Below are 26,270 nucleotides of genomic sequence, written 5' to 3' on the forward strand. Positions count from 1 at the left end.
TGTGAATACGCCTAACATGATATAGCTATCCCTCGTACAATCGCAAACGCATTTGTAAATTTACAATGGGGCATTCATATTACTTTATAATCCTCGTTTCTGCAACTGGTTACGTGGCCTTAATTGGTATTTATAACTACCTTCCTCTACTACCCATTCTGTATTTCCTTCTCCTTCAGCCAGCACCTCAGCAGGTCTTGGCTCTTTTCCTGGAGGATTGACCCATACCTTCATTCCTGATGGGTCTGTGTCCTTTGTCATCCTGCTTGGATTAGGCTGTTGTAGTTTCCCATTGACTTTAATCACAGGACATGGTAGTACTAAGAGACGCCCTAAGGGATCTCCTACACTCCAGACATAATCTTGCTTACCACCATTGTGAAGAGGTAATCCAATTTCCCCATGGTAATCTGGATCTATCACCCCTCCTAACACTGTTATTCCTTTTTTAGCCTGTTGGTTTAAGGGCATTAGAAGCCCAAAATGACCAGGGGGAAGTCTGAGCTTCCAGTTCAATGGAATGTTTGTTGTAGCTCCTGGTAGGAGCACTCCCCTCTCTGGAGCCAAAACTTCTAGGCCAGCAGAACCTAGAGTTATGGGGACAGGAAGCAAAAATTTTTCTAGAGGGTCACTAGGAGTGATAGTAAGTGGAACTATTCCCTTTTCCACCCCTTGATTCCTGGACCCATGAATCCTGGCTATGGGTGAAACTGTACCATATATCGGAGCGCTTATTCAAAGCATATACTGCCTTCTGAAGAACTCTACCCCAGCCTTCCAAGCTGTTACCACCTAATTGGCACTGTAACTGCATCTTCAAAAGGCCATTCCATCTTTCTATCAGACCAGCTGCTTCAGGATGATGGGGAATGTGGTAAGACCAGTGAATTCCATGATCGTGGGCCCACTGTCGTACTTCTCTGGCTGTGAAATGAGTTCCTTGGTCAGAAGCAATACTGTGTGGAATACCATGACGATAGATAAGGCATTCTGTCAGTCCGTGAATGGTGGTTTTAGCAGAGGCATTACGTGCAGGAAAGGCAAATCCATAACCAGAATAAGTATCTACTCCAGTAAGAACAAAACGCTGTCCTTTCCATGAAGGAAGTGGTCCAATGTAGTCAACCTGCCACCAGGTTGCTGGCTGGTCACCTCGAGGAATGGTGCCATATCTGGGGCTCAGTGTTGGTTTCTGCTGTTGGCAGATCTGGCAATCAGCAGCAGCTGTAGCCAGGTCAGCTTTGGTGAGTGGAAGCCCGTGTTGCTGAGCCCAAGCATAACCTCCATCTCGACCACCATGGCCACTTTGTTCCTGTGCCCATTGAGCAATGACAGGGATGGCTGGGGAGAGAGGCTGACTGTCCACAGAACGGGTCATCTTATCCACTTGATTATTGAACTCCTCCTCCGCTGAAGTCACCTTTTGGTGAGCATTTACATGGGACACAAATATCTTCACATCCTTTGCCCATTTGGAGAGGTCTATCCACATACTTCTTCCCCAGATGTCTTTCTCACCAATTTTCCAATTGTGATCTTTCCAAGTGCCTGACCATCCAGCCAATCCATTGGCTACAGCCCATGAGTCAGTGAATAATCGTACATCTGGCCATTTCTTCTTACAAACAAACTGTAATACCATGTGTACTGCCCGAAGTTCTGCCCACTGTGAAGATTTTTCTTCACCTGTGTCTTTCAGGGTTTTCCCAGAAAGGGGTTGTAATGCTGCAGCTGTCCACTTCTGGGTAGTGCCTGCATAACGTGCAGAGCCATCAGTAAACCAGGCTCTAGTCTTCTCCTCTTCGGTCAGTTGATCATAGGGAACACCCCATGAGGCTATAGGCGCATGCTTGGCAGCAGATGGCATTGTAACAGGAGTAGAAACCATAGGCATTTGAGCAACTTCTTCATGTAACTTGCTTGTGCCTTCAGGACCTGCTCTGGCCCGATCATGTATATACCACTTCCATTTGATAATAGACTGCTGCTGTGCGCGTCCCACTTTATGACTTGCAGGGTCTGATAGTACCCAGCTCATGATGGGTAGTTCAGGTCGCATAGTAACTTGGTGTTCTATTGTCAAACGTTCAGTTTCCACTAAGGCCCAATAGCAGGCCAAGAGCTGTTTTTCAAAGGGAGAATAGTTGTCTGCAGATGATGGTAGAGCTTTGCTCCAAAATCCCAAAGGTCTTTTCTGTGATTCACCTACAGGGGCCTGCCAGAGGCTCCAAACAGCATCTCTATCAGCCACAGACACCTCAAGTACCATCGGGTCTGCTGGGTCATATGGTCCAAGTGGTAGAGCAGCCTGCACAGCAGCCTGGACCTGTTGAAGGGCCTTCTCCTGTTCCAGGCCCCACACAAAGCTAGCAGCTTTCCGAGTCACTTGGTAAATAGGCCTAAGTAACACACCCAAGTGAGGGATGTGTTGTCTCCAGAATCCAAATAGGCCCACTAAACGTTGTGCTTCTTTCTTGGTTGTAGGAGGGGCCAGGTGCAATAACTTATCTTTCACCTTAGAAGGAATATCTCTACATGCCCCACACCACTGGACTCCTAAGAATTTCACTGAGGTAGATGGTCCTTGAATTTTGGTTGGATTTATTTCCCATCCTCTGATACACATATGTGTTACCAATGAGTCCAAAGTGGTTGCTACTTCCTGTTCACTTGGTCCAATCAGCATAATGTCATCAATATAGTGCACCAATGAGATATTTTGTGGAAGATCCAAACGATCAAGATCCCTTCTAACTAAATTATGACACAGGGCAGGAGAGTTAATATATCCTTGAGGCAAAACTGTGAAGGTATACTGTTGGCCTTGCCAACTGAAAGCAAATTGCTTCTGGTGGTCCTTATGGACAGGTACTGAGAAGAAGGCATTTGCCAGATCAATAGCCGCATACCAGGTGCCAGGAGATGTGTTAATTTGCTCAAGTAACGAAACTACATCTGGTACAGCAGCTGTAATTGGAGTTACTACCTGATTTAGTTTTCGATAATCAACTGTCATTCTCCATGATCCATCTGTTTTCTGCACTGGCCAGATAGGAGAGTTAAACGGAGATGTGGTGGGAACCACCACCCCTGCATCTTTCAAGTCCTTGATAGTGGCAGTAATTTCTGCAATTCCTCCAGGAATACAATACTGTTTTTGATTCACTATTTTCTTTGGCAGAGGCAACTCTAAAGGCTTCCATTTGGCCTTTCCAACCATAATAGCCCTCACTCTACAGTTCAGGGAACCAATATGAGAATTCTGCCAATTTCTGAGTATATCTATCCCAATTATACATTCTGGAACTGGGGAAATCACCACAGGATGTGTCTGGGGACCTACTGGACCTACTGTGAGTCGGACATCAGTCAAAACTCCATTAATCACCTGCCCTCCATAAGCCCCTACTTTAACTGGAGGGCCACAATGTTTCTTGGGATCTCCTGGGGTCAGTGTCAACTCAGAACCAGTATCCAGCAGACCTCGAAAAGTCTGATTATTTCCTTTTCCCCAGTGTACAGTTACCCTTGTAAAAGGCCGTACGTCCCTCTGGGGAAGAACTGGAGAAAGGGTAACAGCAAAACCTTTGAGTGTCTTATCAAGATCCTTCCTCAGCGGAACCTGGCCACCCCTTCATTCAAGGGGTTCTGGATCTGCAAACTGTCTCAAGTCTGGAAATTGATTCACTGGCCGAGATTGCTGTTTACCACGATCTAATGTAGCCTTTCTTTCATTTGGCTGTTTACCACGATCTAATGTAGCCTTTCTTTCATTTGGCTGTTTACCACGATCTAATGTAGCCTTTCTTTCATTTGTTTGCGAATTTTTCTGCTTATACAGATCAAACAAATATGCAGTAGGCTTCCTATGTATTTCATTCCTGGAAACACCATGATTGGTTAGCCAGTACCAAAGGTCCAACTGAGTCATGCCATTATAAATTTCACCTCTCCTGTGCTGACCATTACTGGGTATGTTATTATAAACATTCTTTTGTCTACGCTGTCCATTATAATAACTAGAATCACCTTGTCTCCGGCGATTCAATGCTGCCACCTGGCCCTTGTTACCTCGGAATCCAACTAAACCCAGTGAATTTAATTCATCTAATTGAGCAGAAGCATCTCCAATGCTAAGATCTGGCACAAGGAAAAGGGAAAGAACAAAACCCTTCAAATGTGCTGGTGCCCCTCTCACCAATTTGCGTCTTATAGAGCTGGTGAAAGGCATATCTTCTGGACCTTCCCATTGTGGACAATTATGCTTTACACAATATATCCACTCTAGCATTGCAATTTCCCTAAGTCTTAAAATCCCTTCATCAACACTAAGCCACGGAATATCAGGCATCTCCAAGTCATTTCCAGTAGGCCATCTTTTGATAAACACCTCAGCCAACCATTCAAACAAACTTTTGACACCTTTTTTAACTATGCGAGCTTCCGTATTAAACCTAGAATCTCTACTCAGAGGACCCATGTCAATAAACTCAGCCTGCTCTAGTTTTATGTTCCTTCCACCCTTATCCCACACCCTTAAAATCCATTCCCACACATATTCACCAGGTTTCTGCTTGAATGAATTAGCAAACTCATTAAGCTCCTTAGTAGTGTAGCGAATTTCCTCATGGGCTACACTTTCTACCTCCCCTCTAGGAGCCTGTTTTGCTTTGAGTCTGGTTACAGGTCTAGAAGAAACTATTGGTGGGCCTTGAGAAACATCAGTAGTGAAAGTCATTGCTGGTTTATCAGACTCTGCAAAATTAATTTCCTCATGTGGGGAAGGCATTATTTCAAGGGGTGGGGCTGAGGGTACTACTTCCTCAGGTGGGGCAAACCCTTGAGAATCTGAAGATTCAAAATTCTCAGCTTCAACATGATCTTCCCACACATCCCCGTTCCATGTTGTAGGATCCCATTCTTTGCCAATTAGAGCCCTTACTTTAACTGTTGACACACTCTGAGGCTGAGACTTGAATTTTCGCTGTAGTTCAGCCAACCTTACAATGAGAGTTTCTGTTTGATTTTCTGCAACTTGAGCTCTATTGCTACAAGAGAGAAGATTCTCCTCAAGGACACACTTAGCAACTTTTAGATCGTTTACTTGTGTCTGGAGCCTTTCGATTTTATCACACAACTCCTTCCTTTCATTCTTCATTTTTTCCACAGATACTAAGAGCAGCCAGCCAGTAAAATCATTTTCCGATTTTTTCCCCATCTTGTAGAAAGCTTTGTGCACTGAATCACCTAATTCATTAAGAAAATCAAGGTCATTAGCTTCTTTAAGTTTGGAATATAGTTTCAACCATGGGTCTTCAAAATTCTCTGAGCTCCCAGGAGGGAGAGAATCTGGAGAGGTTTCAATAGTTGAAAGTGCTGGTGGATCAACAAGCCAATTCCAGTATTTTAAAAGATTCATCCTTGTACTTCTGTTACTCTAGAACCACTCCTGGTACCAACTTCTGTATTAGTCAGGGTTCTCTAGAGTCACAGAACTTATGGATAGTCTCTAGATAGTAAAGGAATTTATTGATGACTTACAGTCGGCAGCCCAATTCCCAACAATTGTTCAGTCGCAGCTGTGAATGGAAGTCCAAGGATCTAGCAGTTACTCAGTCTCACGAAGCAAGCAGGCGAAGGAGCAAGAGCAAGAGCTAGACTCCCTTCTTCCAATGTCCTTATATTGCCTCCAGCAGAAGGTGTAGCCCAGATTAAAGGTGTGTTCCATCACACCTTTAATCCCAGATGAAAGGCGTAGCCCAGATTAAAGGTGTGTTCCTTAAACTCGGAGATTCAATCTTCTGGAATCCATAGCCACTATGGCTCAAGATCTTCAAACCAAGATCCAGATAAAGATCTCCAAGCCTCCAGATAAGGGTCACTGGTGAGCCTTCCAATTCCGGATTGTAGTTCATTCCAAATATAGTCAAGTTGACAACCAGGAATAGCCACTACAGGTGGACTCCAGAAAATCAAATAACCCCATTAAAAAATGGGGCTCAGAGCTGAACAATGAATTCTCACCTGAGGAATACTGAATGGCAGAGAAGCACCTGAAAAAGTGTTCAGCATCCTTAATCATCAGGGAAATGCAAATCAAAAGAACCCTGAGATTCCACCTCACACCAGTCAGAATGGCTAAGATGAAAAATTCAGGTGACAGCAGATGCTGGCGAGGATGTGGAGAAAAGGGAACACTCCTCCATTGTTGGTGGGATTGCAAGCTTGTACAACCACTCTGAAAATCAGTCTGGCGGTTCCTCAGAAAATTGGACATAGTACTACCGGAGGACCCTGAAATACCTCTCCTGGGCATATATCCAGAAGATGTCCCAACTGGTAAGAAGGACACATGCTCCATTATGTTCATAGCAGCCTTATTTATAATAGCCAGAAGCTGGAAAGAACCCAGATGCCCCTCAACAGAGGAATGGATAAAGAAAATGTGGTACGTTTACACAATGGAATACTACTCAGCTATTAAAAAAATGAATTTATGAAATTCCTTGGCAAATGGATGGACCTGGAAGGCATCATCCTGAGTGAGGTAACCCAATCACAAAGGAACTCTCACAATATGTACTCACTGATAAGTGGATATTAGCCCAGAAACTTAGGATACACAAGATAAAAGATACAATTTGCTAAACGCATGAAATTCAAGAAGAACAAAGACCAAAGTGTGGACACTTTGCCCCTTCTTAGAATTGGAAACAAAACACCCATGGAAGGAGTTACAGAGACAAAATTTGGAGCTGTGATGAAAGGATGGACCATCTAGTGATTGCCATATGCAGGGATCCACCCCATAATCAGCTTCCAAACGCTGACACCATTGCATACACTAGCAAGATTTTGCTGAAAGGACCCAGATATAGCTGTCTCTTGTGAGACTATGCCGGGGCCTAGCAAACACAGAAGTGGATGATCACAGTCAGCTATTGGATGGGTCACACGGCCCCCAATGGAGGAGCTAGAGAAATTACCCAAGGAGCTAAAGGGATCTGCAACCCTATAGGTGGAACAACATTATGAACTAACCAGTACCCCGGAGCTCTTGACTCTAGCTGCATATGTATCAAAAGATGGCCTAGTCAGCCATCACTGCAAAGAGAGGCCCGTTGGACTTGCAAACTTTATATGCCCCAGTACAGGGGAACCCCAGGGCCAAAAAGGGGGAGTGGGTGGGTAGGGGGTTGGGGGGTGGGTATGGGGGACTTTTGGGATAGCATTGAAAATGTTAACGAGGAAAATACCTAATTAAAAAAAAAGATAGATGTAGTCACCCTATGTAGTCCTGGTTGGCCAGTAACTTGTAATTCAGACCAAGCTGGGCTTGAATTCACAGATACCCATTTGCTTCTTTCTCCTGGGTGCTGGAATTAAAAGTGAGACTGGCTTCTTCATCTTCCTTCTTGTTCTTTTTGTTTTACATGTATTACTTGTTTTTTATGTGTACGGCTATTTTGTTTTCTTATATGCATAGGCCCCACACACATGCCTAGTGCCTAGGGAGATCAGAAGAGGGCATCAGATCCCCTTGGCTGGAGTTCTAGACAATTGTGAGCCACCATGTGAGTGCTGCGAAGCCCAGTCCTTAGCAGGAGCAACAAGTGTTTGTAACTTTGAAGCCATCTCTCTAGACCTTTAGCGTGCCTGTGTGTGTGTGTGTGTGTGTGTGTGTGTGTATGTGTGTGTGTGTGTGTGTGCATGTGTGTGCACGAGGGTGCTATGGCATGCCTGTGGGGCACAGAAAACAATTTTATGGAGTCAGTTATTTCTTTCCCTGTGGGTTCCAGATATCAAACTCAGGTAGTCAGGCTTAGCAGCAGTTGCCTTTATCTGGTGAATCATCTCACTGGCCCTTAATTCTCATTTTTTTGATGGGAAAGCAGAGCCTATTATTTTTGTATATTTACAGTGCAAATTTCACGTGACATGTTATCTTCTATGTATGTATTATGTGTAGTTTAAGTGACTTTTTGAGAATCCTGTTGTTTTACATTAAAAATTCTGATTCTTGTTGAGCAGTGGTGGCAGACGCCTTTCCTCCCCAGCACTTGGGAAGCGGAAGCAGGTGGATTTCTGTGAGTTAGAGGCCAGCTTGGTCTACATAGTGAATTCTAAGATAGCCAGGTGCTATCTTGCTTAGATGCTGCCTTGAACCCCCCCCCCCTCCAAATTCCTGGAATATGAGAAGACTCTGTGGGTAAAGGCACTTGCTGCCAAGCCTGACAATTTGAGTTTAATTTTAATCCCTGGAAACCATGTGGTAGAAGGAAGGAATTAATTTCCTCAGGTTTCCCCCTGATCTCCACCAGTGAATTATGTCATGCACACAAATAAAAAATGTAATTCATTAAAAAATAATATATTAGATTTCTTTGGAACACTGGAAGATCTAGAAAACTAGACCAATCATCGTCTGGAGCTGGGCAGCAGCTGCTCTGTTTTAATGGAGCCTACTGGAGACCATCCCAACACTTCACAGTGATGTGCCCATATGCACATACACACACGGCCCCTCTGCCCTCATTTATAGACCATGGCTGGCTCCTTGTGGGTATTTAAGCGTGCTATCTCCAGAGGGAAGGAACATTTTGCTAGGGGTCATGGTGGGAATTGCGTCTCAGAAAGTGCACTGACCTAAAGCAATAGGTTATGGATTGCTAAACGCAGTCTGAAGTTCTTTGCTCAATGGGGGAAGTGGACCAAACAGTGTATGGAACAAGTCAAGCTCCCTCCTGCGTATGCTGAGAAGTTTCCTCCTTTGAGAACTCCCCAGTCTAGCGAGAGGGTCCTGTCTGCTCAGCACCAAGGAGTACAAGGAGGAAGAGCAGCAGAGCCATGAACATGAAACTACACATGTAGTAACTTGGAATTCTCTGGTGTTTCTCAGAGTTTAGAACACTGGCTGGGTGGTGATGGCCACGGGGTGAATAAGGTGATCCTAGGGCTGTAGCTGAGTTGGTTGAGTGCTTGCCCAGGATGCTTGATGGCCTGGGTTCTATCTCCACCATGGCATCACCTGTAGTCCCAGTGCTGGGGAGGGGAGCATAAGCAGAATCGTCAGATGCACAGGGGTCAAGGCCAGCCTGGAACACAGGAAAAATAAAAAGGTAATGCCGACCTCACTGATTCCAAGGGCGCTATCTCCTTATCTCCCGTTGAGATTGCTTGATTTATTTATTGTTTTCTGCTCAGTCAGTCGCTGAGTCTTAGGGCTGAGAAGATGGAGCCGGGACTCCAGCTGTTGTTTTCTGTCCCTACCTGGGCTCTATCTGCTCCACAAGTAAGGAGGTGACCCTTGAGGAGTTTACATATGGAGACTAGCTGACTTTCCTGCCTGTCTTTCTTCTCCGATGGTACCTGGTCATTGTAATTGAATGGTATTTTTAATATTTTCCAAATGCCCCTCTCACCCTTTGTCTGACGATCCGACAAATAGGCGCATGAATTAGGTGGGGCAGGCAGACTTCACTTAAAATGGAAAATGAGGCACAGTGAGGCTAAATGACTTGTCACTCACTGGTCAGCACGATAGCAGAAGGGCAGGGGTCCCACTCAGCCGTCTAGGTCTTTCTTCCCTCCTCTCCCAACCTGTTATCTTTTCAGATGCCAATTATTTGTATTTTTATTTAAAAATTGTGAACATTTTTTATACAGTATGTTTTGATAATATTTATTCCCCTTCTTCAACTCCTTCTAGATCTTTCCTACCCTTTTACCCACTCAGGTGTGTGTGTGTGCGTGTGTGTGTGTGTGTGTGTGTGTGTGTGAATGTATGTCGTGTGTGTGGGACTATCCCAGGAGGCTAGAGAAATGTGTCAGATCCCTGGATCTGGAGGTACAGGGTATGTATCCTATGTGGGTACTGGGAACCGAAATCAGGTTTTTTGGAGAATAGGAAGTGCGTTCTTAACTTGTGAGTAATCACTGCACATCACTGGGGACTTTTAACTGCTAAGGCTAGGGCAAATAGTGTTTTACGAACGATTGAACAGAGTCCAATAGTCAAATCCATTTAATAGGTACAACTAGATTTTACAAATGAAATGGAACAAAATGGATAATATCAGCACTCCTTGTAAGCCAAGTCTTATTAGTCATGTTTGCTGCAAGCCTGCTGCTGTTTGCTTGGGTTTCCAGTCTCCTGCTGTGCTTGGTTGGAAACAGTCTCTTTAGACTTGGATTTGGATGCTGTGAAGCCTTATTATCGGTCGCTTCTGCCTGAGCTTCAGGGAGATTAGATTGCAGCGATGGATTCTTGGGAAGTCTTGCTTTTGCACATCCGGCAATCCAAGGCAGGAATGTATGCACAGACAATAGGACTTTTGATGTACTATGACAGTGGATTAAAAAAGACATTACCGTTGCCCTTGGTTACCTCCCAGAATGTAAAGGAAAGCCCCTATTGTGGAAGACAACACATGCTTTGGACAAGGGACCTGGAAGAATCGAGCTGGATCTGACCCGGAGGCCTCTTCCCTAAGGACTTGGTCTCAGTGCCAGAAGGCATTATATATAAACTGCTAAGAGTAGAAAAGCAGCCACCCAGCTGTGACTCCCAGAACCACAGTGACCAGCATGGCCAGGTGTCCCCAGAGGTGTACAGCATTATCTTGTACCTTAGTAACTGACAGCTGTCTAATTTCACTCGCTCAGTCGGAGGGAATTCATGCCTGGTGCTGTAAATTTAGCCAAATACCCACAGCTGGGGAGGCCATGGAACCGAGAGGAGACACGGCTGCTTTCCTAAGCTGGTGTACTTCTTCACTGCATTTATGTAGCATGAAATATTAAAAACCACCAAGCACGATACCTCCGGCAAGGCTCCGGTGGGCCTTGTTCTCATCTTTGGCCAACTCTCTGATCCGGAGCTCTGAAATCTCACCACCCGACTCACTAGGTTCCCACTGGCGGGTCACTACCATGCTAGTCCCATGCTTCCAAATTCCCATGGCCTTTGGGGGTGCACTTTTTGCAAACCAATGCTTTGCTGCTGTACCTGTCTCTCTTGAACCCAGTTGAGATGCTGTGTGAAGGAAACCACACAAACTTAGTTCAGAATCAGTGGTAACTCAATCACAGGGCACAACAACGAACATCCTAATTATAAGCCATTCTAAGTTAAGTCCTCTGGTAGCGGATCCAAACAGATCCGCCACCTTAATCGGGGGTCTCCACTACCTGTATTTTTACCTTCACGCTCCCATCCTCCAGCCCACACTCCCCTTCTGTCGTTCCTCGGTCCAACCCGGAAGTCTTGCCTACTCACCAAGTGATTGGTTTTTGTATTCATTAGAAGGGTCACATGAAGTCCTGATTCACTCTTGGCCCAGGCAGCCCCTTTTGTGGGGGAAGCTGAATTAGCATAAAATACAAACCGCACCAGGGCTATCCACAACACACTTACTTATTCTTATGCCTACAGGGACGGGTGGTTCTTCTCCCTCGTCTAAGTCAGTGTTTTATTGCTGTGAAGAGACACTCTGATCACAGCAACTGTTATAAAATAAAGCGTTTAACTGGGGCTTACTTACAGTTTCAGAGGTTTAGTCCATTGCCATCTTGATGGGCAGAACGGTGGGATGCAGGCAGACCTTGTCCTGGAGAAGTAGCTGAGGGTTCTATATCTGCAAACTGTAGGCAGCAGGAACAGCAAGACAATGAAATGGGTTTTTAAAAAATATATTTACAAATTTTATTTTATTTTATATCTCAAAAATACATATCTCCAAATGCAGACAGGCTTTTGCCTATCATGTGGTATTATTTATATCACAAAACACTGTCATATGAAATTCAGCATACAACTCAAAAGCACACAGACTTTAAGTAAAGAGTTTCTTTTTTCTCTTCTCTTCTCTTCTCTTCTCTTCTCTTCTCTTCTCTTCTCTTCTCTTCTTTCTCTTTCTTTCTTTCTTTCTTTCTTTCTTTCTTTCTTTCTTTCTTTCTTTCTTTCTTTCTTTCTTTCTCTCTTCCTTGAACTCAGAAATCCACCTGCCTCAGCCTCCCAAGTACTGGGATTAAAGGTGTACGCCACCACTGCCCAGCAAGGAGTATCTTTCTATTCACACAGACCCCAGGTGGGAAGTTTAGACACTAGGCTGTCCCTTACTTTCCCCTCTTGGGAGGTAAATACAAATGCATGATCAAAGATGAAGTGGAAGTGTGAAAGCTACACAACCTCCATCCTCAGGCCACAGCAAGGCCCCTCCTACACAGTCAGAGGGAGAAGAGAGGTAACATTTAAATAAAAAATGCAAAGCTGAAGAAAAAGCTCAGATGTTCAAACTATGATGTCTGTGTTTCATGGCGAAATCAAGAATCCTCACAGGGTGCAGATCTACAGCTCAGTGCCTGGTACAGCATCAGCTCCTGTTGGTAGAAGCCATGACCTCCCTACAGTCATGTCCACACAGGTGTTTATCAAAGACAGCCAATCAAGAGGTCACGTGGTAAACTGACACACTCCCCAAAAAAACCCCTAAGTTCAAAATAAACTTTTTTTTTTAAAACAAAGATTTATTTATTTTATGTATGAGTACACTGTAGCAGACACATCAGAAGAGGGCATCAGATCCCATTACAGATGGTTGTGAGCCACCATGTGGTTGCTGGGAACTAACTTGGGACCTCTGGAAGAGCAGTCAGTGCTCTTAATCACTGAGCCATCTCTCCAGCCCCAATAGGGATGGTTTCTAATAGTGGAGGTTGCCTCTCATCTGCCAGCTGTGGGGTACCATTTCCTCCTCCTCCCCCTCATCTTCCTTCTTCAAGTTCAGAGGTGTCTGAAGACTCATGAAGCAAGACGTAATCTCGGCTACTGAATCCAAATTTAAGTACATCGCTTTCTTTCAGTTCATAGTATCTCTGTGGCTCAATACGCTTGTTGTTTAAGAATGTTCCGTTGGCTGAGCAGAGATCAATGATGAAGGGCTTCACACTCCGACCAACCGTGCCATCAGCACGGGTGGACTCCACAAGCCGGTACTGCAAGACAGCATGTTGCTTTGAGCAAGAGGGATGGTCAATGGGAATGTCTGCGATGCGTCGATGTCTACCCAGAAGGTATGCACTTTGTCGATGGATGTACAAGACTGGAAGCAGCTCATCATTTTTAAAGGGGTAGAGACGCCACCGTTTTTTGGGGATCCGGGCTTCTGGGGGCTCGTTGTATTTAATAACCACACCCCGGAAGGTATTAGTGTCCTCAAGAAGTGCCCCAGAAAGTTCAAAGCATGGTTTTTCTTTAACGGGCACCTCTTTGCTTCTGTTACCAGCAGGGTGAGGGATCACCTCTTCTTGAACCTCACCGCTGCCAGCACTTCCATTCTGCTGGCGATGCTCCTGGCGCCTGGCATTATGAAAGTCCCTCTCTTCTTCCTGAGCCTTCAGGTTCTGGCTGTCTCTATCCCGGCCCTGTCCACTGACAGGCCTCTCATCAGAGCTCCTCCTTTGGTGGGAATGGCCCCGGTGCGGGGCTTGCTCATCACTGTTCCTTGCTCTCCTGTGCTCCTGTTCTGATGGCTCCCGGGGTTGTGGATCCTCTCGTCCTCTCAGTGGATGGTCCTCACGTTCCTGCTTCACTTTGACCGTGGAGTAGTGGGGACTCCGGCTTCTCTTAGTTGGAGGGGACTTGCTTCTTCTCCCGGAGGACTTCCTTTTCTTTTTGTCTGGGGACCGACTAGCATTGGGCTTGGCGGTGGGCAGGCTAGCGGCTGGAGCGCTGGGTTCGGGGCTCAGGCGCTCCTGCTTCACCACCACGGACACCAAAGTGTTGCCTGACCTCTGCCGCTTGCTACTCCCCATCCTGCGTCTCGGCTGAGAGTGAATTGCACGGTCCCTTGAGCTGCTTGAGCTTTTGAATCCTCTCCAGAGACTTTCTCCAACAAGGCCACACCTACTCCAACAAGGCCACACCCACTCCAACAAGGCCACACCTTCTAATTCTTCTTAAGTAGTGCCAATCATTCAAATAAATGAGCCTATGGGGCTATTTTTTAAATATTAAAATAATATATTTTAATTTTCAATAAATATTTTCTACATAGTCATATCCCCAATGATAAATCAACTGTTCTGATGTAGTGGCTATTCCTGGTTGTCAACTTGACTATATTTGGAATGAACTACAGTCCAGAATTGGAAGGCTCACCAGTGACCCTTATCTGGAGGCTTGGAGATAGAAGTTTCTGATCTGGATCTTGGTATGGAGATCTTGAGGCATAGTGGCTATGGATTCCAGAAGATTAAATCTCCGAGTTCAAGGTCATCCGGGATTAAAGGTGTGGTGGAACATCTGGGCTACACCTTTCATCTGGGATTAAAGGTGTGGTGGAACACACCTTTAATCTGGGCTACACCTTCTGCTGGAGACAATATAAGGACATTGGAAGAAGGGAGTCTTGCTCTCTCTCCTTCGCCTTCTTGCTGTGTGGGACTGAGTAACTGCTAGATCCTTGCACTTCCATTCACAGCTACTACTGAACCATCGTTGGGAATTGGGCTGCAGACTGTAAGTCATCAATAAATTCCTTTACTATATAGAGACTATCCATAAGTTCTGTGACTCTAGAGAACCCTGACTAATACACCTAAGTTAGCAAGAAATTAGATTTATAAAACTTTTATAAGAAAAAAATTATCCATTATTCAGCATTTAAGAGTAAAGCTAGCCTGGTGTGGTGGTACACGCCTTTAATCCCAGCACTTGGGAGACAGAGGAAGGTGGATTTCTGAGTTCTGAGGCTAGCCTGGTCTACAGATTGAGTTCTAGAATACCCAGGGCTACACCAAGAAAGAAACCCTGCCTCAAATCACCCCTCCCCATTCTTACCCAGTTTTCTCTTTTTTTGGTTGTCTTAACGAAGGGGTGCTAATGCAGGTAAACATCTAACACAGACTTTCTCTCCTCTGAACCCACTCTGTTATCATTGTTGTTACAATTATCTTTAGGATTAGGGACTCAACAACCATGGCGTCATGCCTGCAAGGCATTCATGGTGCCACTGAGCTGTCTCCTGAGCTCTGCCCATTTAATCTCTTAGTGCTGTTTCAAAGCAGCCAAGCAGTGTCTTCTGCTCAACTTTCTGACATATGATAAAAATCTAATGATAGAAAAAGCACTTGGCAATTGGCAAAGTGTTCTGAAAGTATTTGTCAAAAATGTAAAACATGAGTTCTAGTTATTTCTTCAATCTTGTCATAGTCAGGTATTTGGACAGGCTAAATTAAGTTTTACTTATGGCATAACTTCACAATAACCTCTCCTACATGTCTTTTACAAACATCAGTGCATATATATGGGATGCAAATACAAAATTGTAAGTTAGCTGAGTTTTTCTTTTTTTCTTTTCTCAAAACAAATTCTGGTTGTAAAATACCTATGGATCATACAAGGGAGCCCAACTTAAAACCAAACCAAACCATTCTTACTAGGTAGAAAAAAAATTCAAATAATTTACACATTCACATTCTATGTATTTTTTCATGGTCAACAAATGGATTCAAATGATTTCAGTTATCCGACCATTTAAAGAGGAAAATATCTGCAATAATCTTAAACCACAGAGTTAACTTAATTTCACCACTGGCTGCCTTCTTCATAATTTCTTTGAGTTCTTCCTTTGATGCATAGCAATAGCTTTTAATCTCCTTGGGATTCAAGGTTACATTCTTCCTCAGAAACAAGATGTAATCAATATCATGTTCAGCCCAGAGACCATCAGATTGGGCCTTGTTAGATAATTCCTTTCATTTACATCAACCTCTTCCAAGGCTAGTCCCAACTCCTTTAAGCGCCTCTGTGCCACTCGTTTTACACCAAGGTCACTGTCTGCTTCCAGCTCGCCTGGGTTACGCAATGAATGACTACCACAACTTCTGGTGAACCGACCTGGAGAGGTAAATTTACCATCTGCTCTCTGCTGTAAGAGGAGCTTACTTTCAGTATTAAACAAGAAGACACTAAAAGCTCGATGTATTAATCCTTTGTTGATGTTTTCATTCAGGTGACAATTTTTCTTAGTGTCAGCCCCAATTTTATTGTCATTTTCATCAATAAGAATACATATCTCAGCCGGGCTGTGGTGGCACATGCCTTTAATCCCAGCACTTGGGAGGCAGAGGCAGGCGGATTTCTGAGTTCGAGGCCAGCCTGGTCTAAAGAGTGAGTTCCAGGACAGCCAGGGCTACACAGAGAAACCCTGTCTCGGAAAAAAAAAAAACAACACAACAACAAAAACAAAACAAAACAAAACAACCCCAACCAAACAACCAAACAACACCAAAAAAAAAAAAAAAAATAAAAAAAAATAAAAAAAATAAAAAAAATAAAAAAAAAAGAAAGAAAAAAGAAAAAAGAACCTGTTTCTCATCAAGATGGCTGGTATTTATTTCGGGCATTGTGACAGAATGTCTGATCTGACCTAGAACATAGATTCCAGTTAGAGGTGCTGGGAAGGTACGATGCAGGCAGCATTCCGCCTCTAGACCTCGCCCCCTAACAGGACCAGTGCTGGTCCTGCCACAAGCCTCCAGTCAAACCAGCCAATTGCCAATCTCGTTCAAGCCTGATGTCACGACTGCTCCAGATTGGTGGCCCCACTTTCCCTGAGTGGTGCTCTGGACGGCTCCAAGGAGTGATTGCGGCCCTGGCATCCGAGCGAGGGTGTTGGCTATTCCTCATGGGAGAGCCGAGACTGTCCACCCTGTCTAGCTGCTTCCTGGGGAAGCTTCTTCACTCCTATGGGGCCATTCTTATTCACATCCCTCATCAAAGAAGTTGCTTCGTCTTTTTATAGTAGACAGAGACCCGTGGCATAAGTCCACAAGTGCTAAAAATGCAAAGAAGTTCCCATACCCAGGTGAAATATCTACCATACAAACCCAACTCCCAACAGGGAACGTTGTTGAAAAGAATACTAGAACTTGTAAGAGCCACAGGACCAGGTGGCCAGTGTCAGAGTGTGTCCTCTCCATATGGCTGGGAAGCAATACCCATGAAATCACAATAGTATTGCTACTTAAAGAAGACCTGAACAATGACACCACCAGTTGACACACCAACATAGATGAAGAGCTCCAGGCAATTAATGACTGCTGAGAGAATCGAATTTCCCTAGAGCAAAGCCCCCAGTTGGTCATCCAATATCAAGTGGTTAGCCACACATAGGAGTAACACTAAAGGGATTCAGCAGGAGATCTATATATGTGTGTATGTGTATAGATATATACGTAAATATATGTGTGCATATGTATATATGTATGTGTATATATGTATATATATGTATGTATACATATATATGTATATATGTGTGTGTGTATACATACATATGTATATATGTGTGTGTGTCAAACAATAATAATTAAAGAAAAGGGGGTCATGAATTTGAGAGGGAGTGGGAAGACATGGTAGGAGATGGAAGGAAAGGGAAAGGAAATAACAAATTCATCACTCATATAAGAAATTCTTTAAAAAAATTGACCTACAAAGAGTCACACCCATAAGGGACTAGGTACTTCTACAGAGGATGACTAGAACGAAGCATCGTAAGCAAACATCAGCACAAGTCTAACATGTAATATTTAGCTTTAATTTTGAAATTTATTCGTTGTCTGTGTGTGTGTCCATGTCCTGGCATGTCTGAGTATGTCTGAAGACAACTTTGTAGCAGTCTGTCCTCTCCTTCTACTTTTTTGTGGTTTCTGGGGAGCCAGTGGTGCTCCTGTCAGTGGACAGTTAAATGCTTTACTTACAAAGCTGTGGATGATCCTCCTGGGCAAAACTGTGTAAGCTGGGACCAGGCAGACACAGATATTCAAGGAGTGAATATGACTCTCAGACTGAGAAAGGGATAACGGTCAGGCCGGAGAAGGTTGTCTCTTGACTACGGGTGTCATTAAGAAGTGGAGTAGTAGAGAACAAGCCAAGGCTTTCAGGTTACCCAGATCTGGAGGAGGGAGACTTGTTCCTTGCAGCATAGCCCAGCAGGCTTATGGGCAGTCATCACTGCACATGTAAATAGTTACAAGTGTGAATGATTAAGAAGTCAATTTACATTGTGTCACTAAGAAAACCCAATAAAACAGAAGCCAGTCAATCAAGAGAGGTCATTAATAAACAATAAATATGCATGCAACATAGAGTGCTCTTTCCAATCCATTGTCTACTTGACTAATTTTCTTGCAGATGACCAGTGGGAGAAATATATCTTCCTAAGGCCTATTTAGCAAAAAGAATATATTTTTAAGGATATATATATATATATATATATATATGTGTGTGTGTGTGTGTGTGTGTGTATTTCTACCAATTATTTAAAAAGTTATTAGTGTATGTTAATTATACATAATAATGGGTTTTACTATGACATTTTCAAGCATATACATAATATATTTCAATCATATTCACCAATCATTACTTGTACTTATTTTTCCCTTTTGGTGTTTGTCTGTGTGTCTGTGGCCTATAATATCAGTCCTGAAGAGTTGAAAGCAAAAGGATCAGATGTTTATGGCCAGCTCAGCTACATAGTAATTTCAAGGCCAGCATGGATGATCTAAGATCTCTTCTCTGAAAAAACCAAAAATGGTGGGGAAGGATAAAGGCTAATGATTACTACACCACCAGAGTCAGACAGCTAGGTGTGGTGACACATGCCTTTACTTCCAGCAGTTGGAGGCAGAGGCAGGAGGATCTTGGTGAGCTTGAGACCAGTCTGATTTATATAGAAAGACCCTGTCTTAAAAACAAAACAAAAAACAAAACAACAAAAAACCCAAACAAACCAAAACCCAAAAACCAAATCAAAACAAAAGACCTTCCCTTTCTACCTCTAATCTTTGGCCATCGCTTAGAGCTCAGAAGGGAGGGTTTTGTCATCAATGCTATGAAGTCTAAGGAGCCAAGCCTTCCTGACAGGGCTGCTGGTCAGCAGCACACTGGGGCTAGTGAGCACTGGGGTAGAAGGTAATTATAATGAAAGTCTGGTTAGCTAAACTCTTACTATCCGGTGGGCACATTTCATGTTCTGTGTCTGGATTTCAGTAGGGTGGACAGATGAGTCTTAGTGGTGTGGCCAGAGATGACTGTAAAGTTTCTTTAGGGGTTGGTGGGGGTTTGGAGCAGTGACTGGGTTCTGTGTTGAAGATGTATCCACAGAAGACTTCCAAGATGGAGAAAGCCTCAGCTTTCCATATTGAAGAAAGCTGGTGGAAGAAGTGGGGTAATGGGTTGGGCTACATATTACTAGTAGAACAAGCTGCCCTGTTATTTTGAGTGAACTCTCTTTGTTTGAATCTGGGTCTCATGTAGCTGAGGCTGGCCTCATGTAGCCAAGGCTAGCCTCAAACCCAGATCCCAAATGCTGGAATTATCAACACGTACTGACATACTTGTGAGGTATCTCTTAACATCTGGGTTAGAGATGGGCAAATCACCTTGTCAGTTTGCAGAGAGGAGTTTGGCCACTACAAGCTTCATTACAAGAAAAATTCTACCTCAGAGGTCTGTCTTTGCTCTTGTTTGCGAGGAGTGTCTTCCTGTCCATGGCGCTGTTCAGCCCCGAAATCTGTGCCACCATACTGATAGAAGAATCATGACCTGCGTTCAGCTTCTCCAGTCATCCTCAGCCACCATATAGACACACTGACCTTCAAAATCCTTGGCAATCAAACCTTTCAGCCAGTTTTACGTTGGGCTTGTAATCTATATTCATACCGGGAGGGATGCTCTTGCCTGAGGCACTTCTAGCGGTAAAACTCTTACCAGGCTCCACTTTTTCATTTATAGTTGAGGAAAGTGATTCTTGGAGTTTAAGTGACTTTGTGAAAAATGACTCTGAGAAATAGCCATGGAGGGAAGATATCCTTTGGCTAGTCTGTGATGTGTGTGACATGATACACAACCGCATGCTTTCCTCTGTGGCATGAAATTTGGTGAGACGTGGTAACCCGGATCGGTGTTTGTCCCATTGCATTTTGTTGCAGGATGGTGCCATATGAAACCTCCCCCCCCCCAATATAAGCCGGGTTCTTAAAGCTGTTACTCAAAATGCCCCCACCCAAATCTGACAAGGGGTGGGCACCTGATGTGATTAGGGTGCTCAATCAAATGTTGAGTTTTGATGAGGAAATATAGGATTTCTGTTTGTCCCACCAGTGGGACACTAATGAACTGTCTATCACTCCCAGCCCCAGATACTTAGAGGGTCTGATATCAATCTTTCTCAGTTTGACAGCTCAGCCCTGCACTGTGTCCTCAAACTGTTCTATTTCCAAAAGCTTTCTTATTCTGCCTATCCAATATAGGCCTGCTTGCTTCTGTTAAATGTCCCAAGTGATACACTTGCTTCCCTAAGGGACAGATTTTACAGGACACCATTGTCCTTGGGTGGGGCTTCATAACGGTGTTCAAGGACAAGATGGCCTGGTATGCAGACAACCAGGTTCCTGGTATGTGTCAGGCATGCATGCACACAAGGTGCTCCTGAGTTCTGTCAGCCTGTGGTGTCTGTAAAGACAATGCCCACCCAGGATCCTAATCCTCTTTTAGGTAACATGGAGTACCCGATGCATGAAAAATGCTTAAGTTAATTTTCTTAACATCTGCCTTCAGCTCTTTCAGATGGATAAACTGTTCCCTGCTGCACAATTCCTTTTGCTGAATTCAAATTTCTGGCTGTTGTTTGCTCGCTTCCTACCCTTTTCTGGTCAGTTTGGTTAGGTAACTCAACCACTGATGGGTGAAAGCCCTCATTTGCTTGCTCAGAAGGCTTGGAATGAGGACGGAAACGAATGAGTCCAGGAATAGTTTGTGACACAAACTAAATCTTGGAGAGGCAGGATTCTGACATTGTTTCCAACAATACAAATGAGGCTGAGTGGTCCAGTCACCCAGGAGCAGCAGAATTGAATTCTGACCCATGGGGGTGAGAATGAATAACTCAGGATAAAGCCTGTGTCTGGTGGCGTAAGGAAAGGTATATCTGCTGGTGGAATGGTCTCATTAGTTACTGTTCTGGTCAATGGTCCTAAAGTTATGAGGGTAATGTTCACAGGATGGTCTGCTCAGAATAACCTTGGATTCAAGGATCAGAGGTTGGAGGAAGGACCACAGTCAGCCAGCACTCCAAGGCCTTTGACTTCCTGGCTAACATGAGGGGTGGACTGAAGTGAGAGTTTCCTTTTAATTCAAGTTCTGCAAGGCAGAATGTTCTTGATAGTTCTGGGGTGCTGTGTCAGAGGGATGAGATAAGAAAGTTTAGCAGCTGGGGTGCCAGCTTGCTGGAATGCCTGATGAGCGAGCAGAACCCCAGTTCAGACCTCCAGTATTCCAGAAAATCTTGGAGAATGTCCTTTTTTATGTTACCCAGTGATAAGGGTGTGGAGCAGGAGAGACGAGGGGATCCCTGTAACTCATTGGCTGGATAGCCTTGCTGAATCCGCGAGTTCCAGGTTCTCTGAGTTCATGGAGAGACCTTGTCTCAAAAAAGGAGATGGAGAGTGGTGGTTTGAATAAAAAATGGCTCCCATAGGCTCATAGGGAGTGCCACTATTATAAGGTGTGGCCATGAAAGAGAAGGTGTGGTCTTGTTGGAGGAAGTGTGTTATTAGGGATGTACTTGGAGATTTGAGAAGCTCAAGCCAGACCCAATGGCTCATGTTTCCTTCCTGCTGCCTGTAGATCCTGATGTAAAACACTCAGTTACCTCTTCAGCTCCACGCTTGCCCATGTGCCATCATGCTGCCTGCTATGAAGATAATGAACTAAACCTTTGAAGTATAAGCCAGCGCCAATTAAGTGTTATCATTTATAAGAGTTGCTGTGGTCATAGTGTCTCTTCACAGCAATCGAAACCCAAACTAATACAGTGAGTGACTGATGAAAATGCATGATGTCAACTTCTGGCCTCCACACATACATGTACACATATGTGCACATACCCTCTGAATATGCCCCTCCATGAACACATGTATACAACATACACATAAGGTGAACGCCACAGTAAGTAGTCAGGAATCTATGTGAGAATGAGTTAGGGTGTTGGTACAATGCAGGCCTACCGATTATGGTGGGAAACTTCAGACAGATGGATTCAGGTGGCATCCTGTGGCATTTTCTTTGTCACCCACAAGGTTGTTATAATTTTGGGACCAGGCATCTTAGAGTTATTCATTGTACATAATTCTAGCACAGCTGTGGACATGTAGAAGACGCTGGATAAAGACATATGCATTGTCTGTCTGGTTGGGTTTTGTTCGCACTGTGAAGTACTGTTTCTTTAGCTGACCTTAACTTTGACCAGACTGCAGCCAGAAACATTGATGACTGATTGCTTCTCACTCCAGCAACTTCCATAGGACCAGGAGCATCCATCATGTCCCAGTGGAGACCCCTGCTTCCTTTCTTCCTCAGCCACTGAGCGGCTGTCAGGCGCCACTGACTCCAAGTCCATAGCTGGGCCTCAGATTTACTGGCTGAGACATTGACAGCTTCTGAACGATTCCCATTGAGGCAGCCATCTGGAATAAGATCTTAGAATTAAAAGTTCACATAATATTCTGAAGGAACGTGGCAGTCATGGCTGAAGAGGCAGAGAGGAGAAAGGGTGCAGATAGGCTAAGGGCAAGGGAATACGAACTGGGAATGTTTCCAGGAAGGTGAAAGAGCAGAATGTGGCACATCAGTATTCATCTTGATGCTCACCTAAGAGCAAATGGAGGTCTCTGATTCATGGAGGAGCTAGCAGAGTCTTAACTGAAAACAAGAACAAGAATAACAAGAACAGAACAACAACAATAAAACTTTAATGTATTGTCTTAGGGTTTCTATTGCTGTGAAGAGATACCATGACCACAGCAACTCTTATAAAAGAAAACATTTAAATGGGGGCTTACAGTTCAGAAGTTTAATCCATTAGCATCATGGTGGGAAGCATGGTGGCATGCAGGCAGACAGGGTTCTGGGGAGGTAGCTTCAAGTTCTATATCTAGATTGGCAGACAGCAGGAAGAGTGGCTTGAACATCTGAGACCTCAAAGCCCAACCCTACTGGCACTCCTCCTCCAATGAGGCCACACCTACTCTAATAAGGTTACACCTTCTGATGGTACCACTCCCTATGAGTCTATTGGGGCCATTTTCACTCAAACCATCACATCATCATCATCATCATCAGGTATGTATGATTTTGTGTTGGGAACAGGACAGAGATATTTGGAGATGGGTGTTCAAGAGGGAAAAAAAATCTCAGCTGGGTGGTGGTGATGCATATCTTAATCCCAGCACCTGGGAGGCAGACACAGCTGAAACTCTGTGAGTTTAGGGCCAGCCTGGTCTATATAGTGAGTTCCAGGATAGCCAGGGATACATAGAGAAACCCAATGAAAAACAAACAAATAAACACCCAAAACCAAGAACAAAATCTCCAGGACCCATTGCTCATCTGGACATAGGAAGACAGAGAGGAAGTAGTCAAAGACGATTCCCAGGGATTACCTCAGGGCTTCAGACCAGGCTGTGAGGTTGGTGGTGGAGATGACGGTAGCAGTGAGTGTGGCATAGAGGAATTCACAAACACTCTGTGGATATATTGAGTTTGAGAAGTCTTTGCCACAGTTCATCCAGGAGCTGTGTATTCAGGCATGGTTTGGTGTAGAGCTCATGGAAAATCTCTGGGCTTGGAGGGAAGACTGGGCAGTGAGTCCCTTACTTGTCTTATTGCTGTGGTACAATCTTTGACCAAGCAGCTGAAAGGAGCAAGGTTTTATTTTGGCTTATCACTCGGAGAGTCCGCCATGATAGGGAAAGCATCGAGATGGGGCCTATTTACCTATGGCATAGGGAGTATGTAGCTGCTCACATCTCAGTGGGGCAGGAAACTCAGGTGGCTATAACCTCAAGGCCCCAACCTCCACCCATGTCTCTATCAGGTAGGTCCTACTTCTCAAAGGTTCTAGAACAGTGCTCACAGCAGGAGGCCAAGTGTTTAAACACAGAGCCCAGGGGCCCATTTTACATCCAGACCACACAAGCATCATCATCTTGAGGGTGGACATGGGGCTGGGGTGTGGCTGAGTCTACAGAGACCACAGAGGGGACTTCTGACATGCGTGTGCATGTGTGTGAAGTTGAAAAAGACCGGGAGTGAAAAATACCTGTTATGTTTGGTGGTGTGCAGTCCTGAATGTAGAGAGAAGCCTTTGGTGTAGTTGTGGGCTAGGAGGCATGGGGCAGAGCCTGAGGAGACACTGAGGCCACAGAGAATTGAGGGGCTTCTGGGAAGGTTTTCTGAGGTGCTGGGTGCACTTGTTAGGTATCTTCTAGCCCAGTGGTTCTCAACCACTTCCTAACTCTGTGGCCCTTTAATACAGTTCCTCGTCTTGTGGTGACTCCCAACCATAAAGTTATTTTTGTCACTACTTCATAACGGTAATTTTGCTTCTGTTATGAATCATAATGTACATATTTTTGGAGGCCTGCCAAAGGGGTTGTGACTTCCAGGTTGAGAATCACTGCTCTAGACTTTCCTCACTAGCTCCACCTACATCCCACCAGGATATGGAAGTGGTAGCTGAACTACAGTCATGACAGTGCTAGGGCCACAGAGAGAAGGCACCAAGACTGAGACCTTGCTCTCAGTGTCAGCTGCTGTCCAACACTGAAACGTTCTTTGCTTGAGAAAAAACAAGAGCTTAGGCATTGTTTGCAGTTAAAGATGATTTGTGGTGGATGTGTCTTGCCACCCCCATTATTTGATTTAGTCAATGTAGTGGTTTGAATATGCTTGGCTCAGGGAGTGGCACCATTAGAAGGTGTAGCCTTGTTGGGGGAGGTGTGGCCTTGATAAAGTAGGCATGGTCTTAGTAGAGTAGGCATGGTCTCTTTGGAGTGGGTGTGGCCTTGTTGGAGGAAGTGTGTCACTGTGGGGGTGTTTTTTTTTTTAAGATTTATTTATTTTATTATATGTAAGAACACTGTAGCTGTCTTCAGACACTCCAGAAGATGGTGTCAGATCTCATTATCGATGGTTGTGAGCCACTATGTGGTTGCTAGGATTTGAACTCAGGACCTTTGGAAGAGCAGTTATTGCTCTTAACCGCTGAGCCATCTCTCTAGCCCAAAGGTGGGGATGGGAGTGGGGGTGGGGTTGGGGTTGGGGTTGGGGGTGGGCTTTGAGATCCTCCTTCTAGCTGCCTAGAAGATAGTCTTCTGGCTGCCTTTGGTTGGGGATGTAGACCTCTTAGCTCCTTCTCTAGCACTAAGTCTGCCTGAATGCTACCATGCTTCCTGCTACGATGATAATGGACTAATCCTCTGAAACTGTAAGCCAGACCCAATGAAATATTTGCCTTTATAAGAGTTGGCTTGGTCATGGTATCTCTTCATAGCAATGGAAACCCTAACTAAGACAGTTTCGTATTGTCATTTAGGTAGGACTGACCTTACATCCATGTCACAGGAAGATCAGAACAGTAAGGTTAAAAAAGTAAATGATTTAAAGTGAATAAATAAATAGATGAAAAAAACCTATGGGGCAGAGCTAGTTTTTTTTCCTCCTCCTTAGTGTCTTACCATGGTGCCCTGGCTGGTCTGGAACTCACTATGTAGATCAGACTAACCTTAAAACCATGGAGATCCACTTGTATTAAGGGTGTACACACCACACCTGGCAGAGTTGAGTTTTAAACACACAAGTGTCTAACTCGACTCTGGGAACTGGTGTGTTGCTGTCTCAATGGCTTTCATTGTGACTTCATGTTTATGGCCTTTGGTCATGTCAAACAGTCTTGGCACGATCTGTTTTCACTAAGGTAGGCATAGAGTAGTTTATGTATTAAAGTGCTTAAAGTGTTATATGTGGAGCAGGTGAGTTAGCTCAGTGCGTAAAGGCATTTGCTGTACAAACCTGGTGACTTGAGTTTGATCTCTGGAGCCCATGAAAGCAATAAGGAGAGAACCGATTATTCTAGTTGTCTGTGGCACAGGCACCCATACAGCCCTCTCTCTTTGTCTCTGTCTTTCTCTCTCAAACAAAAAGTAAAGAATGTAATTTAAATGTTATATCTGTACTGGTCTGTGGCACATTTTATGCCGATGGTACTGATTACCATGATGATAGAGGATGGTTAATTTAAAAAGTAATTTCAGAAACTGTAATTCCACAGTTCAACTTCCAACTTTATGTGTGTTTAAATTGTTTTAAATTATATTTATATTTGTGTATGTGTAGGTCATGGGACAACTTACAGGAGAATGTTTGC

At 44.3% G+C, this 26,270-nt stretch overlaps 2 pseudogenes across 1 annotated transcript; both read right to left on the reverse strand.

Moving 5' to 3' along the window:
* Window positions 1-12,734: 12,734 nt before the first annotated feature.
* On the reverse strand, window positions 12,735-13,806 carry Gm4971 (predicted gene 4971; annotated as a pseudogene). The gene has a single exon (NR_033604.1). The product of NR_033604.1 is annotated as a predicted gene 4971 (transcript).
* On the reverse strand, window positions 15,478-16,085 carry Gm18805 (predicted gene, 18805; annotated as a pseudogene).

This window comes from Mus musculus, chromosome 7 (genome assembly GCF_000001635.26).
Source record: "Mus musculus strain C57BL/6J chromosome 7, GRCm38.p6 C57BL/6J".
NCBI lineage: Eukaryota > Metazoa > Chordata > Mammalia > Rodentia > Muridae > Mus > Mus musculus.